This window comes from Mesoplodon mirus (assembly GCF_964341445.2).
Source record: "Mesoplodon mirus genome assembly, chromosome: 6".
Classification (NCBI taxonomy): domain Eukaryota; kingdom Metazoa; phylum Chordata; class Mammalia; order Artiodactyla; family Ziphiidae; genus Mesoplodon; species Mesoplodon mirus.
This window is the reverse complement of record NC_138982.1, coordinates 62,592,843-62,607,669: the sequence shown is the minus strand read 5'-3', so window position 1 is coordinate 62,607,669 and position 14,827 is coordinate 62,592,843.

Here is a 14,827-nt window from a genome sequence, read left to right as displayed (position 1 = left end):
ATATTTGAGAGATAATAAAAATTTCTTAGGATAAAATGATTACATGTCCTGGGCCAAAGAATATCAGAGTGGAGAACTTAAGGGGAGTTGTCGGGGTAGATAAGAGGCAGAATGAGATAAAATCAGTGTTTACAGTAGAGTGGAGGACAAAATTAGTGAAGTACTAAGACAGAGTGTACTTGGCAAAAATGACTGTGAGCCAAAAGGTAATATTGTAAAGAAAAAGGGGATTGTTCTAGAGGTGGGAAGATAACAGCAATGATGGGGCTTCATGGTCATCTGATATATAGAAATAAATTTTGGTAGTTGTTAGAGAGCAGGAAAGGGAAATTTCTAAAATTAGCAAGAGAAGCAATAAGGATATTTACCCTTCCCCCTCATTTCCTCCCCTGCCTCCATCTCAACCTTAGGGATATAAGTGTATATATATGTGTGTATATATATATATATATATATATATATATATATATATATATATATAGGGAATCACTTTAGAATGCTGCAGGGCAAACAATGTTCTCAGGGAAAGCCAGTTTTCACTGGAGGAAGAAAGTAAGAGAAGTGTTTGCATTGAAATTCTAAAGGGTTTTACTGACAATAAACAGTGAATCTCAGAGGGCACAATAGATAGGTTTCAGGAGTTCGAAAGGGCTGACATGACAGGAAGAGACAGAATAGGAAATGTGCAGTGTCAGTGAAAGCTCAATATACTGTATTGATCTTGTGGCAAATCCCAACAGGAGGATCATATTCACAGCAGAGGGTCCATGTAGTTTTGGGGCAGTCATTCTCTTCAGCAAGTAAAAATAGTCCATTTGAGAAATAGCTGCTGACTTGTCACTAGGTCCTGCTGGAGACTAAGTACCTGACCACAGGACACCAAGGGACTGTTTTATCGAACAACTTAGTACAAAATAGATGTTACATGATTCACCTAGGCCTAAATGTGGGCAGTCTAAAAGCATGCAGACCAAATTAGGAGAATGTGAATTCTGTAGGTGAATATCCCCTAAATAGCTCTTATTGGTAACAGGCAATTTATAATATCAACAAAATTTCCTACTTTGTGGAATTCAGTCTTTTCCCCAGCCACCTTAGCACTTACTTATTGAGCAAATGAACAAAAACTTTGTCGAGGCTATACCTGGCTCATCATTCAACCAAACTTATTGCCACTTCCAAGTGTCCAAAATTCCATCAGTAATAATAAATCAAATGTATTCAAGTGGTACTATACCCAAGAGGGCACTGGGTTCATTGGAATAGATTGTTTCCCTTATGAAGGATGCAGTGGAATTTCCTTACAAAAATAGTTAAGAATTTAAGTTTTCTTTATCTGGTTGCCATATTTTATTTGTTCTACCATTTGTTTAACTTAATGATTGCTTCACGCATTGTCATGATTTAGGTATTAAAGTAAGCCAGATGTGTTCTTCTATGACAAATAAGTCCCCAAATCTCTTTTTGTCTTACTGCATTCAAGTTTATTTCTTGTTTATGTCCTAGTTAAATTCAGGTTGCTTTACTATCCTTAGTAGCTGTGCTTCAAGCAATATCTCAGGGATCCATTATTCTTCCATCTTTTTGTCACCATCATCTTAAATAGGTCACCCCCAAACTTGCTGCTTATCAGAAAATAGGGAAGCACTATTGAACAAGGAATTTTGTGGGCAGGACTTGAAGTGGTATACTTTAGTTCCTACTACTATCCTACTGGCCAGAATATAAACCTATGGCCCAAACAGTATTACAAAGTATATGGGGAAAGAAAATGTATGGATACCGGCTAATTACATTTTTTTGGGGGGGGGACTAAACAATATCTCAATCTTTTTGCTATATTTGGGAAATTCCTGACCAGATGAGCTTTGGAGGGATAAAGACAGTTCTTTACTTCCACTCTCTGACCCAATATTGGCCAATCATTTCAGAATTTTTAATCTGGAAGAGAAGATAGTAAAAAATGTACTAGGTCAGTATATCTTACAGTTAGTTTATCCTGCTGTATCAAGCAAAAAATAATGATGCTTCATTTCAAATCATTCTCCAAAGCAAGCTGAGTGTCTTATTAAAAAACAAAACAAAACAACAACAACAAAGAAAAGCCAATCATTAAGACCTAGAAATCTGGGATCTGATAAAACAGAATGTTAAAATTCAGCAATAAAAACAAAATATGGACACCAAGGTGGGGAAGGGTGGTGGAATGAATTGGAAGATTGAGATTGGCATATATACACTATTGATACTATGTATAAAATAGGTAACTAATGAGAACCTACTGTATAGCTCAGGGAACTCTATTCCATACTCTGTGGTGACCTAAATGGAAAGGAAATCCAAAAAAGAAGGGATATATTTATACATATAGCTGATTCACTTTGCTGTACAGTAGAAACTAATACAATATTGTAAAGCAACTACACTCAATAAAAATTAACTTTAAAAAATTCAGTCATAAAAATGAATGAAGTAAATTTTGGTTTCTAGTCCAGCATGCAAGGAGCTTGGAAGTAATCACCTAGATCTTCACAAGAGACAGCTAAACAAAACTGAAAATCAGCAACTCTCTGAGATTCAACAGAGAATTGAGGTCACAGGGCAAACTGTTGTCACAGAAATTAGAGAGACAACTGTGGAGGGTCACAGCTTACCAGAGCAGAAGCCCAGGAACAGAAACTTCTGTGGGAACTTGTATTGGGGTAGGGAAACTGAAACTGTAATTGAATTAATGAAGTCTCAATGTAGATAGCTTTGGGGCTTAAAAACTCCAGGGGTCTCCAGTCCTAGGAATGCTTATACATATTTTTGATTTTTACCTGCAGATGCCCTGCCAGGTTCTTGTAACAAAGGTCAGAGAAAAATCCCTTCATGCTACTATTGGCAGGAAGGGGCAGAGAGTAGCCACTTTGAAATATGACCAGAGTATGCAGTTCCTCTTAACAAGGCCCACCTTCAAGAGAAATTTTTTTACTAAAGCATAACTGACTGGGGTTTTGCCAGAGCCTAACTAACAAGGGGAAGGGGAATACATAATTCCAGCCTCTTCTAGCTTTCCACATGGTGGAAGAGAATACCTAACTCCAGCTCCTCTGATCTTACATGTGTAAGAAGGGAAATGCCCAACGCAGCCTGGGCTGATCTTCCTCTCTCATATGAGGGAAAAACAAACAAACAAAATGAGAAGGAATTGTTAAGGTCACAGCCCATAAGCACAGGTTTACTAATAGACTGAGACCTAATCATAGGATGGTAGAACATTCATCTCCATCCATACCTTACCATTTCAATAAAGGCACATATAAGAAAAGAATAAGTGATTTTGAAGAAATGTTAATGGAAACTTCTAAAAGTAAAATGTAGAGAAAAAGAATAGAAAAGATAATATCCAACAAGAACTGTGAAATAATTATAAAAGGTACAATATATGTGTAATATGAACATCAGAAGGAGAAGAAAGAAAGAAAGGAACACATAAAATTTTGAAGCAATAATGACTGATAATTTCCCCAAATGAATGATAGATACCAATTCACAGATCCAGGGAGCTCAGAGAACACCAAGCAGGCAAAATACCAAAACAGCCACACATAGACATATCACATTAAAACTTCAGAAATCAAAGTCAAAGAAATAATCTTGAAAGAAAACAATGGGGAAAATAAAACCTTAGTAATTAAGAAGCAAAAATTAGAATTACATGGGACTTCTCTTCAGAAACCATGATGCAAGCAAGAAGAGAGAGGAGTAAAAATTTTAAGTAATGGGAAAAAAAATCACCAACCCAGAATTCTGTATTCAGCAAAATTATTCTTCAACAGTGAAAAAGAAAGACTCTCAGACAAACAAAAACTGAGAAAACTTCTGTGCTGGCAGACCTGCCTCGCAAGAATTGTTCAAAGAAATCCTTCAAAAAGAAGAAAAATAAAGAAGCTTGGAGCTACATAATAAAAGGGAGCATGTTCGAGAAAAAATAAATTAAACAATTTTTTTCATTATTAATTGATCCAACAGAGAACAGTTTGCTCAAAATAATAGAAACAATAATGCATGCAGTGACAATAGCTCATGGATAAGGGAAATGAATTTCAAAAATTTTAGATGGGGTTGAAGGAATTCTGAATACTCTGCTATAAGGTACTTGCACTCCCTGCAAAGTGATATAGTATTATTTGGAAAAGGACTTGGATTTGTTGTAAATGTATATTGAAAACTCAAAGACAATTACTAAAAATATGTTTAAAAATACAGTTGATATACTAATAGGTGAGAAAAAAAGGAATTATATAAAATGCTTAATTAAACCCCTCCCCAAAAGCAGGAAAAGAATGGAAAACAGAAAGAAAGAAAACAAAGCAAGACAGAAAGCAAGAATACAAGAAAGAAAGAAAAAGAAAGGAAGAGGACTTCTTCCACGTACAGGTGACATTGTTCTTCTCTCACATACCAACAAGGATTCAATTATTTTCATAATAATAAGACAATTTTGCTTTATATAATCTTATACTTAAAGCTTGGTTTTAATTCAACAATTTTGAATGATTACACTTAGACATTTGAAAACAAGTGAAACTTATATTAAGCTTCATTACCAAAAATCATATACTTCATGTCCATGAATGCAGAGAGGTACATTTTAAAATGTTTTCCTCAAATTTATTAGAACAATAGTGCATCAATATAAGAAATAGCTAAATTGACAGTGTTTCCTCATATTGCACAATGTATATGTATAGTAGGCAAAATAATCATGCCCTCAAAATGTTCACTTTCTAATCCCTGGAACTGATTAATATGTTACCTTATTCATCTGCAAAGGGACTTTGCAGATGTGATTAAGGATTTGATATGGGGAGATTATTCTGAAATATTCCTTCTTCTGCTGGTCCCAATATAATAAGCATCTTTATAAATAAGAGGTGGAAGAACTGTTGTCAGAGTAAGAGAAAGAGAAGTGATGATGGAAGCAGAAGTCAGAGTGAAGCAATTGCTTACATTCAACATGGAGAAGTGGACACAAGCCAAAGAATGCAGGTGGCCTATAGAAGCTGGAAAGCGCAAGGGAGAGTCCTCTAGAACCACCAGAAGGAAGGCAGCTCTGCCAACACCTTCATTTTAGTCCAGAGGATCCCAGGTTGAACTTCTGACCTCCAGAAGTGCAAAATAATAAATTTATGTTGTTTTAAGCCACAAAGTTTATGGTATTTTTATTTCAGCAGCAATAGGATGCTAATACTATATGTATGGAAGTATATAGATATAGATAGGTAGATATAACCACGAGGCAAATTCATTTTAGTATTAGGTACTAAAAAAGAGGTTACCTCACTTTATAAACTGTTACATCTTATATTAAGAACTACTTACATCTTTATATTGACATATTTCAGTTTGGGTTACAGGAAGCCACATAAAAATATATACTTATCTTTAACTCTGATTTCTAGTATAATAATTTCCCAATGTTGTCCCATTATTACATGACTCTCCTTTATGATGTCATTTACTGTATCTTCAACTTAATAACTATATCATATTATATTGTAGAAATAGTTGAGAATATTTTAAAAAGAGAGTTTAAAGAATGGACAATAATATGTGATTGACAATATATTTGGGTGAGGATAAAGGAATAAAATTTGATTTTCAGCTTTTGAGCGTGGATGATAATTTTAGAGGTTTTAAAATTCACAGTTAAACTTTAAAGTTAGTACTTTGTGTACTAAATTGCAGTCTTATTTCTTTATAACAGAATTCAACTTAGGTCACAACATCCCATTTTCATTGAAGGCAAAAAAAAAAAAAATAAATAAATAAACTAAAACCTGATAAATGAAGGTTACTTTCAGTCAATTTAGGACAAACTGAGACAAATTCATGATTCTTCTTTGCCCCTCATTTTCTTTTTTCTCTGGGTGTGTCTGGGAAGAGAAGGGAGCTATTAATCTTCTTGTTACTGGGGAGTGGTTTCTGAGTGTGAAGTAAATATGACTAGTCTGAAATATTGGATTCATCTCTACCCATATCTGCTGTAAGTTACCAGGCAGTGTGACTTGTGGTCCATTCTCAGTGTCCAGGACCTTTAGGGGAACTCAGATTCTGCCCACCTAATCACTTAGCTCCATCTTTTTTTAATGTAGTCTCTTGCATGGAATATTTATCCTACAGCCTTTGCAGTCATCCCTTCATCCCATGCCATAGCTTCCCTCAGATAAATGTGTTGCTTCACGTTCCCCAATCCTCAGTTACTTTATCTGGTACTCACAGGGGAGGATTGGGGATAAGGATAAACTCTTCAGACCTTTCCACAACCTCAGAGAAGCAGTAGTGGAAGACACTACTGGAGTTATATGTATGCAAAGAAATAGAGATGTCTCAGTGTCTCTGTGTCTCCCCAGGATGGGATGCAGCCCTCTGTCAAGCTAGAAATATGCTATTTCATCATTCTCTTGCATCTTTCCTTTAATTAGTTTCTTTTTTTTATTTTTACTTTTTAACATCTATGATCTATACTAGCCAGATTCTGGATCTTGATGTTTAAAGAGAGCCTTTTGAAATTAAAAATAACAAAACAAAATATGGAACTAGAGTCTGTCATACAGACAGTCAGCAAGAAACAAACAAATATCGTATATTAATGCATATATGTGGAATCTAAAAAACTTTGTATAGATGATCTTATTTACAAAGTAGAAATAGAGACACAGACATAGAGAACAAACGTATGGATACCAAGGGGGAAAGTGGTGGGGGGGATGAATTGGGAGATTGGGATTGACATATATACACTATTGACACTATGTATAAAATAGATAACTAATGAGAACCTACTGTAGCACAGGGAAATCTACTCAGTGCTCTGTGGTGACCTAAAGGGGAAGGAAATCCAAAAAAGAGAGCATGTATGTATACATATAGCTGATTCACTTTTCTGTACAGTAGAAACTAACACAACATTGTAAAACAATATTCCAATAAAAATATTTAAAAAAACAAAATAAAACAAAAAATCATTTCTCTCTCAATTAAATGCTTTTAAGAAAAATTGCTTCAATTAAGTACTTAGCAAAGGTGAATTTGAAACCCAAATTGATCCTACTTTCTGAAGCAAAGACTGAAATTGAATCAACTGGCAGAAAGCTATGAGACAATTAGGAAAACTGAAAATAGTGGGAATTAAAACATAGTAGTTAATATTTCAAGACCTGTGTCTCAATATAGACAGATATAGTGAAGTCAAGGGAAGTACTTCTTTGAGGAATAACACGAGTAGTTTCTTTTGACATGTGTTCACTATAGTATTGGAAAACTCAATACAGTACAGCATTTTGTTTTCACCATATCACTGTGCAATGGCTTCAAGGCAAAGACTCGGAGTTCTGGAGACGGTATTTTTAAGTCTGCTACCTATGTGACTCTGTGTGAGATAATTTTCCTTTCTAAGCCTCAGTTTCTTTATCCCAGTACCTGTAGGATTGTTATGAGTGAGTATGAAATGGAATAATCTATATAAATATGCCAATAATATTATTAGCACACCAGTTAGCTTTTGTTATTACTAGTATTATTGTTGATGTATTTGAAATCAAAAGAACAGAGTACAATTCTCAAAATATGTATAACTGTCATACATGAACAACTGTATGAAATGCTATTGGATAAGCTTTCTATTCATTTTGCAGACAAGTTTCCTATCATTCTACTAGGTATGTGTTCTCTAATGATCTTAATTCAGGAGAAGAAAGTTATGCATATTTGAACAAAAATGATCACATGCACTAAGTACAGATACAGAGAAGAACGTTACTTCTATGCTTTATGAATTTTATGTTCAAAAGCAACATGATATCAACATTTATCAACATTCCTATTGTGGTTGAGATGAGCAGACTACTTAGCTATGTGTAAAAACAGTCTCCTTTTCCATTTAAATGGATTATTTTTCTCTAACATTTTTGAATTATTTGACAAACCAGTTATAAAATTTTAAACTGTAATAAACTTTGAAACATTTTAAAAATAGAAAGGTCTTTATTGAAAAATTTAATGATCAGTAAAATAAACCAAAGGAGATTATATAATTTTTCAAAAATTGTGGAGTGACATAACTCAGGATAAATAATTAAATAGTTCAAAATTCACATTTTTAGTATTTTTAATGTTGTATAGTATTTATTTCTGTCCCATTTATTTCTTTCCTACTGAAAAGAAAAAAACAACACAGCGGATTAAATGAAGAAGAATATTTTTTAGACAGAAAATTTCAGGAAGAGAAATTTTCCATTTTCATATTATTTGAGAAATATTTAGTTCAGAGTAGATTTTAAGAAGGGAATCAGGAAAATAAATTATTAGCAAAGATTTATATTATCTATATTATCTATTCTATAATCTGTTTTAAGATCTTTAGTTTTGTTTTTTAATAAAAGACACAGCATTTGAGTTTTATCACTGTATGTTTGTTTGTTTATTTATTTATTAAACTTCCTCTAAACAGAATTCTGAGATCTCAGGCAAACTCTGTAGAACAGTTAAAGTCATTGATGCTTTCTGGTTGTTTGATATATTTCAGTTCTACAGATAGAAATAAAAAAGTCTTTCCACCCACCAGAATTTCATGAACTTATCCTACACTACAGGAGTGGTAATTTGGACAAAGAATCCTAACTGTAGGTCCTCTTGAAAGTTTTTTTGTTGTTGTTTGTTTGTTTGTTTGTCTGCAAAAAGAAAACCCATGGAAATCATCATTATGTAGTTTCTTAGGTCCCCAAGTTACTATCCTATCTGCCTTCTCTCCAATTTTCAGTGTTCTTATGTTTGTTGTATAGATAAAATGTTTACCTATGTATATATATATTTAGTCTAAGTAACATTTTAACATAAATTTTTATACTTTGCACTTTGTTCTCAACTTATTTTAGTCAACAATATTTCTTGGAGAGTTTTTACATATCAGTACATGTAGACTCACATCTTTCTTTTTGGCTTCTGTTGCAGTTGTATAGAATATACAAAACAAATAAATCATACTTTGCCATTTCCTTTTGTAATGCACACTTAGATGGCCTCTTATTTCTTATTACTACTATAATGCTGCAACGAATGTCTCAAAAATACTATAGGGAGAACATCTGTCAATTTCCTTAGAATAAATATCAAGCGGTTCAAATACTGGGTTGTAGAGCTTTTATGTTTTACATTGTAATAAATTCTGCCACACTTCTTTCCAATGGGACTATCACAAGCCCACCCAGATTCAAGGTAAGAGAATATAAAACACACTTTTTTTTTTTTTTTTTTTTTGCGTTTCGCGGGCCTCTCTCTGTTGTGGCCTCTCCCGTTGCAGAGCACAGGCTCTGGACGCGCAGGCTCAGTGGCCATGGCTCACGGGCCCAGCCACTCCGCGGCATGTGGGATCTTCCCAGACCGGGGCACAAATCCGTGTCCCCTGCATCGGCAGGTGGACTCTCAACCACTGTGCCATCAGGGAAGCCCAGAACACACATTTTGATGAAGGAGAGGCAAAGTCACATTATAGAAAATCATATGGGAGATGTCATTGCAATCAACTTTTGTAAGTATAATCTGCACAGTGGACTTGCTAATAAAGTGTTCTAGTACTACTGAGTATCCACATGACTAAAAAAAACTCATTCATACCCTTATTTCATGCATGCAAAACAATCAGTACAAGACAAATTCATATGGAATTGTAAAAGGAAAAACTATAAACTATAATATCATAAAGGAGAACCATTTCAAATCTTAAGAGAGAATAGAATTACTTTAAAAAAATCACTAACCATAAAAAAACAGAGATTGATATATATTTTACTACTTTAAAATTAAGAAATCTATTCTTCAGAAGATCACATTAAAAGAGTGAAGGGGCTTCCCTGGTGGCGCAGTGGTTGGGAGTCCACCTGCCGATGCAGGGGACACGGGTTCGTGCCCCGGTCCAGGAAGATCCCACATGCTGCGGAGTGGCTGGGCCCGTGAACCATGGCCGCTGAGCCTGCGTGTCCGGGGCCTGTGCTCCTCAACGGGACAGGCCACAACACTGAGAGGCCCGCGTACCACAAAAAAAAAAAAAAAAAAAATAGTGAAAAGTATTCTATAAACTGGGAAAATATATTTGAAACACATATATTAAAAAAGAATTAGTATCCAGATATTTTAAAACCCCTTATAAATGAATGTGCTTAAATATAAACAACAAATAGAAAATGAACAAAACTCATGAGCAGGCATTTTATTATAAAGAAAAAAGAACATATTCATCCATTATTAATCAGGAAAATAAAAGTTAAAACCACAATGAAATACCACTTAACATATCATAAATAATAGATAGGCAGGGATTGAAATGTCTGTTAGTCACAAATTTTGGCAAAGATGTGGAGCAGTAGGTTCTCTCACACTTTGTTGCTCAAAGAGTGAAATTTAACAATCATTTTGGAAAACGGCTTGAGATTACATGATGAATTTGATTATACAGATTCCTACAACTCAATTCTGTATGTGTATATGTGTGTATAATTATAGTAGTTCTTGGACAAATGACCTATGAGCCATATGCAAAAAATATTCATGTCAGTTTTGCTAATAATAGCCAATAACTGGAAAGAAACCAAATGTCCAACAATGGTACAATGGAGTAATAAATTTTGGTATATTCATACATTGTCAAAAATAGATTCCAGCTTAAAGAATTAACATAGATGGATCTCACAGGCATAATACTGAGTGAAACACTGAGGAAGTAAACTACTGAGTTTGCATTTAGATGACTCATCAATTTGCACATTTAAATTGACCCAGATGATCACAGGAGCCAAATAAGAAAACTTATAAGTTAAAGAACTCAAAGAATGTACCATAGAGGTCAGAAAATAAAACAGAAGGAATTAGACTACTTGGTGGTATAACAGAAATAAAATAGGGACAAAGTTAAAGGAAGATTTGAGTGATGCTATAACAATAATCTGAAGATAGTGATGATGATTCAGGAGAAAGAAAACCTACCTGGACCTAGGGAACGAGTGAATTTAAAACTTCAAAATAAGTTGTCAGGAAATTCACATTGCTCTGATTTTCTATTTGTTCTAGAAATGTAAATTGTCTTCAATTTTACAATATCCTTCAGCAATTTTTCTGCTTCTTTATATTTCTATTCAATGTTGCTGTCTTAAAATTATTTTTTCTGATGAATGTGATATGTGGTTAAGTTTCCAGTTATTACTGGTTTGTACATTCTAGTTGCCTAATGCCTAGTATACATATATGTAACAACTTACTTTTGAAGGGAATGCAGTATTGATAGAAATTATTTACTTTGAGAAATTTGAAATTTTTATTGCTAAATGATTTACTTTATTGGGTGAATATCTACAAAATACCTAGTCTTATGATGTGTCTGTGCAGAATTACCAAAATAATTTTATTATTTTAAATGTCTATTTATTCTTTCTTTTAATTTCTGTGTTCTCACTAAACCTAGTCAAGAAAGAAAACATGGAATGAGAACGCAGCATTAGGATTGCAGAGAAAGAAGGATGTGAAACTTATACATTCATTCAGAAAACATTTACCAAGTGCCTAATAATGGTTAGACATTATGGAAGGTATTATATACTACAAAACTGAATAAGACATGGTGTTAAGCCTTCATGAACTTTATAATACACAAAAGATGAAAAAATACAATAAAATAGGACAAGTACAATAATAAGTATTATTCAATGTGCCAACTAGAGTACATTAAAGGATTGGCGGGTGTTTACTATAAGAGATGAAGAACTGTTATCTTGCAGTTTATTTTCCAAGTAACTCTTTTATTTTTATCCACCTTTTTAAAATCTGTGAGATTTAATAGGCTTTATGTGTATTTAAATGGAGGGAATATACTCAATATTTTATAATAGTGTTACATGAAGTATTATCTCTAAAAATATAGAACCACTATGCTGTACACCTGAAACTAATATAATGTTGTAAGTCAACTATACTTCAATTAAATAAATAGCAAAAGAAAGAAAGAGAGAGAGAAAGAAAGGCATTTCTAAGAGATTTCCTTCCTCCCTAAGTCCCCATGTTTGGGACATGGAAGATAGGGAGTACTGCAGAGATTTAGGGGAGAAGCTTCTTTTTATAACATTTGTGTTAGACAAAACTCGCTGTCCAAATTTCCCTTCCAGGAAGGACTGCTGCCTGCTTGCTATGGAGAGTGCAGTCAGCCAATGGTTTGCAACTGTTCACTCCTTCGGGATCTGTCCCAGCTGTGGAGAACTGACTAGCCTGAGGTCAATGAATATCTGGTTACTGAAAGAGGCAGGGAGAGTTATAAAGACACAACCATCTTGGCTCAATCTAGGACACCCTGATGGGTCCTAATATTCCCTGAGCTTCTTGCCAGGTTGCCTGTGGTTTGTCCTCATTACATCCCAGTAAGACTCTTCCAATGCCTGATCCTACTTTTCCCCCCTTCCTTTGCACACATGTTTATCTTTAATAAATATCTTGCAGCTCACACTTTATCCCAATGTGTCTTTCCAGATAACCCAAACTGCAAAATCATGATTCAGTGCCAATAGGAGCAACTGTAGTTTTGAAAAAAAGCATTGGAGTTAGAGACAGATCTGTTTCTCCATATGTCTAAAACACTTTTTTAAAGTGACTAAAATTCTATAAAAATCTCTGTTTCTTCACAGGTTTAGATGATGATCAAATTAGTTAAATATAAACTGTAAGATGTGGTACAGTCTTGACTAATACAAAAGCTGAAATATACACAGTGAGAGGAGTGAGACAGTATTCAATTTCCAGTTTTTCAAGTCATATTTTGCATTATTTCCTATATTGGACTATTCAAATTTTTCTTTGTTTTATTGGGGAGGGGGAATCTATCAGTTCACAACGAATTTAGGAGCTGAGAAGTTAAAAATCGTAGCTCTGGAAATATTTAAACTTTCTGTAAGATTGTTGAATAATAAAACAGATAAAAAGCTGGTCAACATTAGCCCTGTGGAGAACGCTTTTGTTGTTAACAGTAATCGTTTGATATGGTGCTAGGGAAGATAATGAGAGATTAGCTAAAGTCATAAATGCAGGATTTCTGTAAAGTGAATCAGGTATTGCAAGGCAATCTTTGAAATGTGAGATCCACTGACATTGAAGACTATGAGAACAGGTGGCACTTCCCTTTGAAAACTGCCCTTCCCTAACTTGTCCTTACTTTACTGTTTGAAGTTGGTGACAGGGATTGGGTTTAGGGGTTGGCTCATGCTGGCACTGGGAGCTGAACAGTTCTTTAGGTTTCCAACTATTAGATAAAATATGTCTTGTCTGTAATTGCCATAGTTGAGCCTTCTCCATATTTTATAATTCTCTCAGCACATAAAAATAAGGTCTGCAGAGGTAACTCCAACTTTAATGTCAACTTTAATTTACAAATATGATTTTAAAAACTTAAATTAAAATAATAAATAATTAAAAATAAAACTTTTTCTAAAACTAGGGAAAAATGCTGAGAAATATCCATATAAGTAAAAACAAAAATCTGAGGAAAATTTACTTCCCATTTGTGATGTGACACAATTACACAAGTGATAAAGTTCCTCATTTTGATACTTTTTCCAGAAATATTAAATATACCAACATTATATCACAGTTCATATTTATTCACTCATTCATTTTTGTATTTGATCCCTGCTATATGTCAGGTATCATTAGACAAATCAGACAAAAATTCATACTGTTGTAGTACTGACACTTTTGTAGATGGACAAACAATAAACAAAAATTATCAATGATAATTAAATTAAAAGTTCTCATCACAAGAAAAAGAGTTTGTAACTATGTATGATAGATGTTAACTAGACTTATCGGGGTGATCATTTCACAATATATACAAGTAACAATTCATTACGTGTACACCTGAAACTAATTATACCTCAATAAAATTTTTAATAATAACTAAATTATATAATTTGTTAAAGGTCACTAGTGTTATGGAAGAAAAATAGAAGAGAATAAACAATGCTGGATATCAGAGAGGAGTTTGCAATTTTAACTAGGGCAGTCAGGAGTTCATTGGTCTTCACTACATGACAAACCATCCTGAAACTTAGTGATTTAAAAACAACAACCTTAACTTATCATTTTCAAGTTTCCATTTGTTTCCCAGGCAGTTTCTTTGCTACTTTTGCCTGAGCTCATTTTTACAGTTGTATTCAGAGAGCTGGTGGCTAGGCTGGAAGATCCAACATGGTCTTTCACAACACTGGCAGTGGGAGCTGACTGTCCACAGGGAAGACTGGGTTCTCCTCCCTGTGGCTCCTCATCCTTCCATACACAAGACTGGCTTTCTTATGGGGAAGTCTGTAAACTGTATTTCAAGAGAATGAAAAAAGAAACTGAAGGTATTTAATGGCCTAGCTATGGAAATCACTTAATATTGCTTATTCAATATTCTATCAGTTTAAGTAAGCAAGACCAGTCCAAATTTAAGGAGTGGGAAAAATAACAAACAAACTCCATCTCCTTATGGGAAAAGTCAGAAAGTCATATTGCATAGGGCCATGCATAGTTGGTCATATTTATTACCATATTTTGCAGTTTACCCTGGCCTTGGTCTGACTTATGTCCACAGTTATTTCTACTTCTCTTACATTCAAAATAAAACTTTCATCTCCCAAATCCCCAGAAATCTCACTTAATTGTGGGATCAGGCTCAAAATTTAATATTTTGTGATCTGTATTTAGTCTAATACACAGATGAGGCTTACTAGTGAAATCCATCAACTGCAGCTCCACTTGACACATTTCT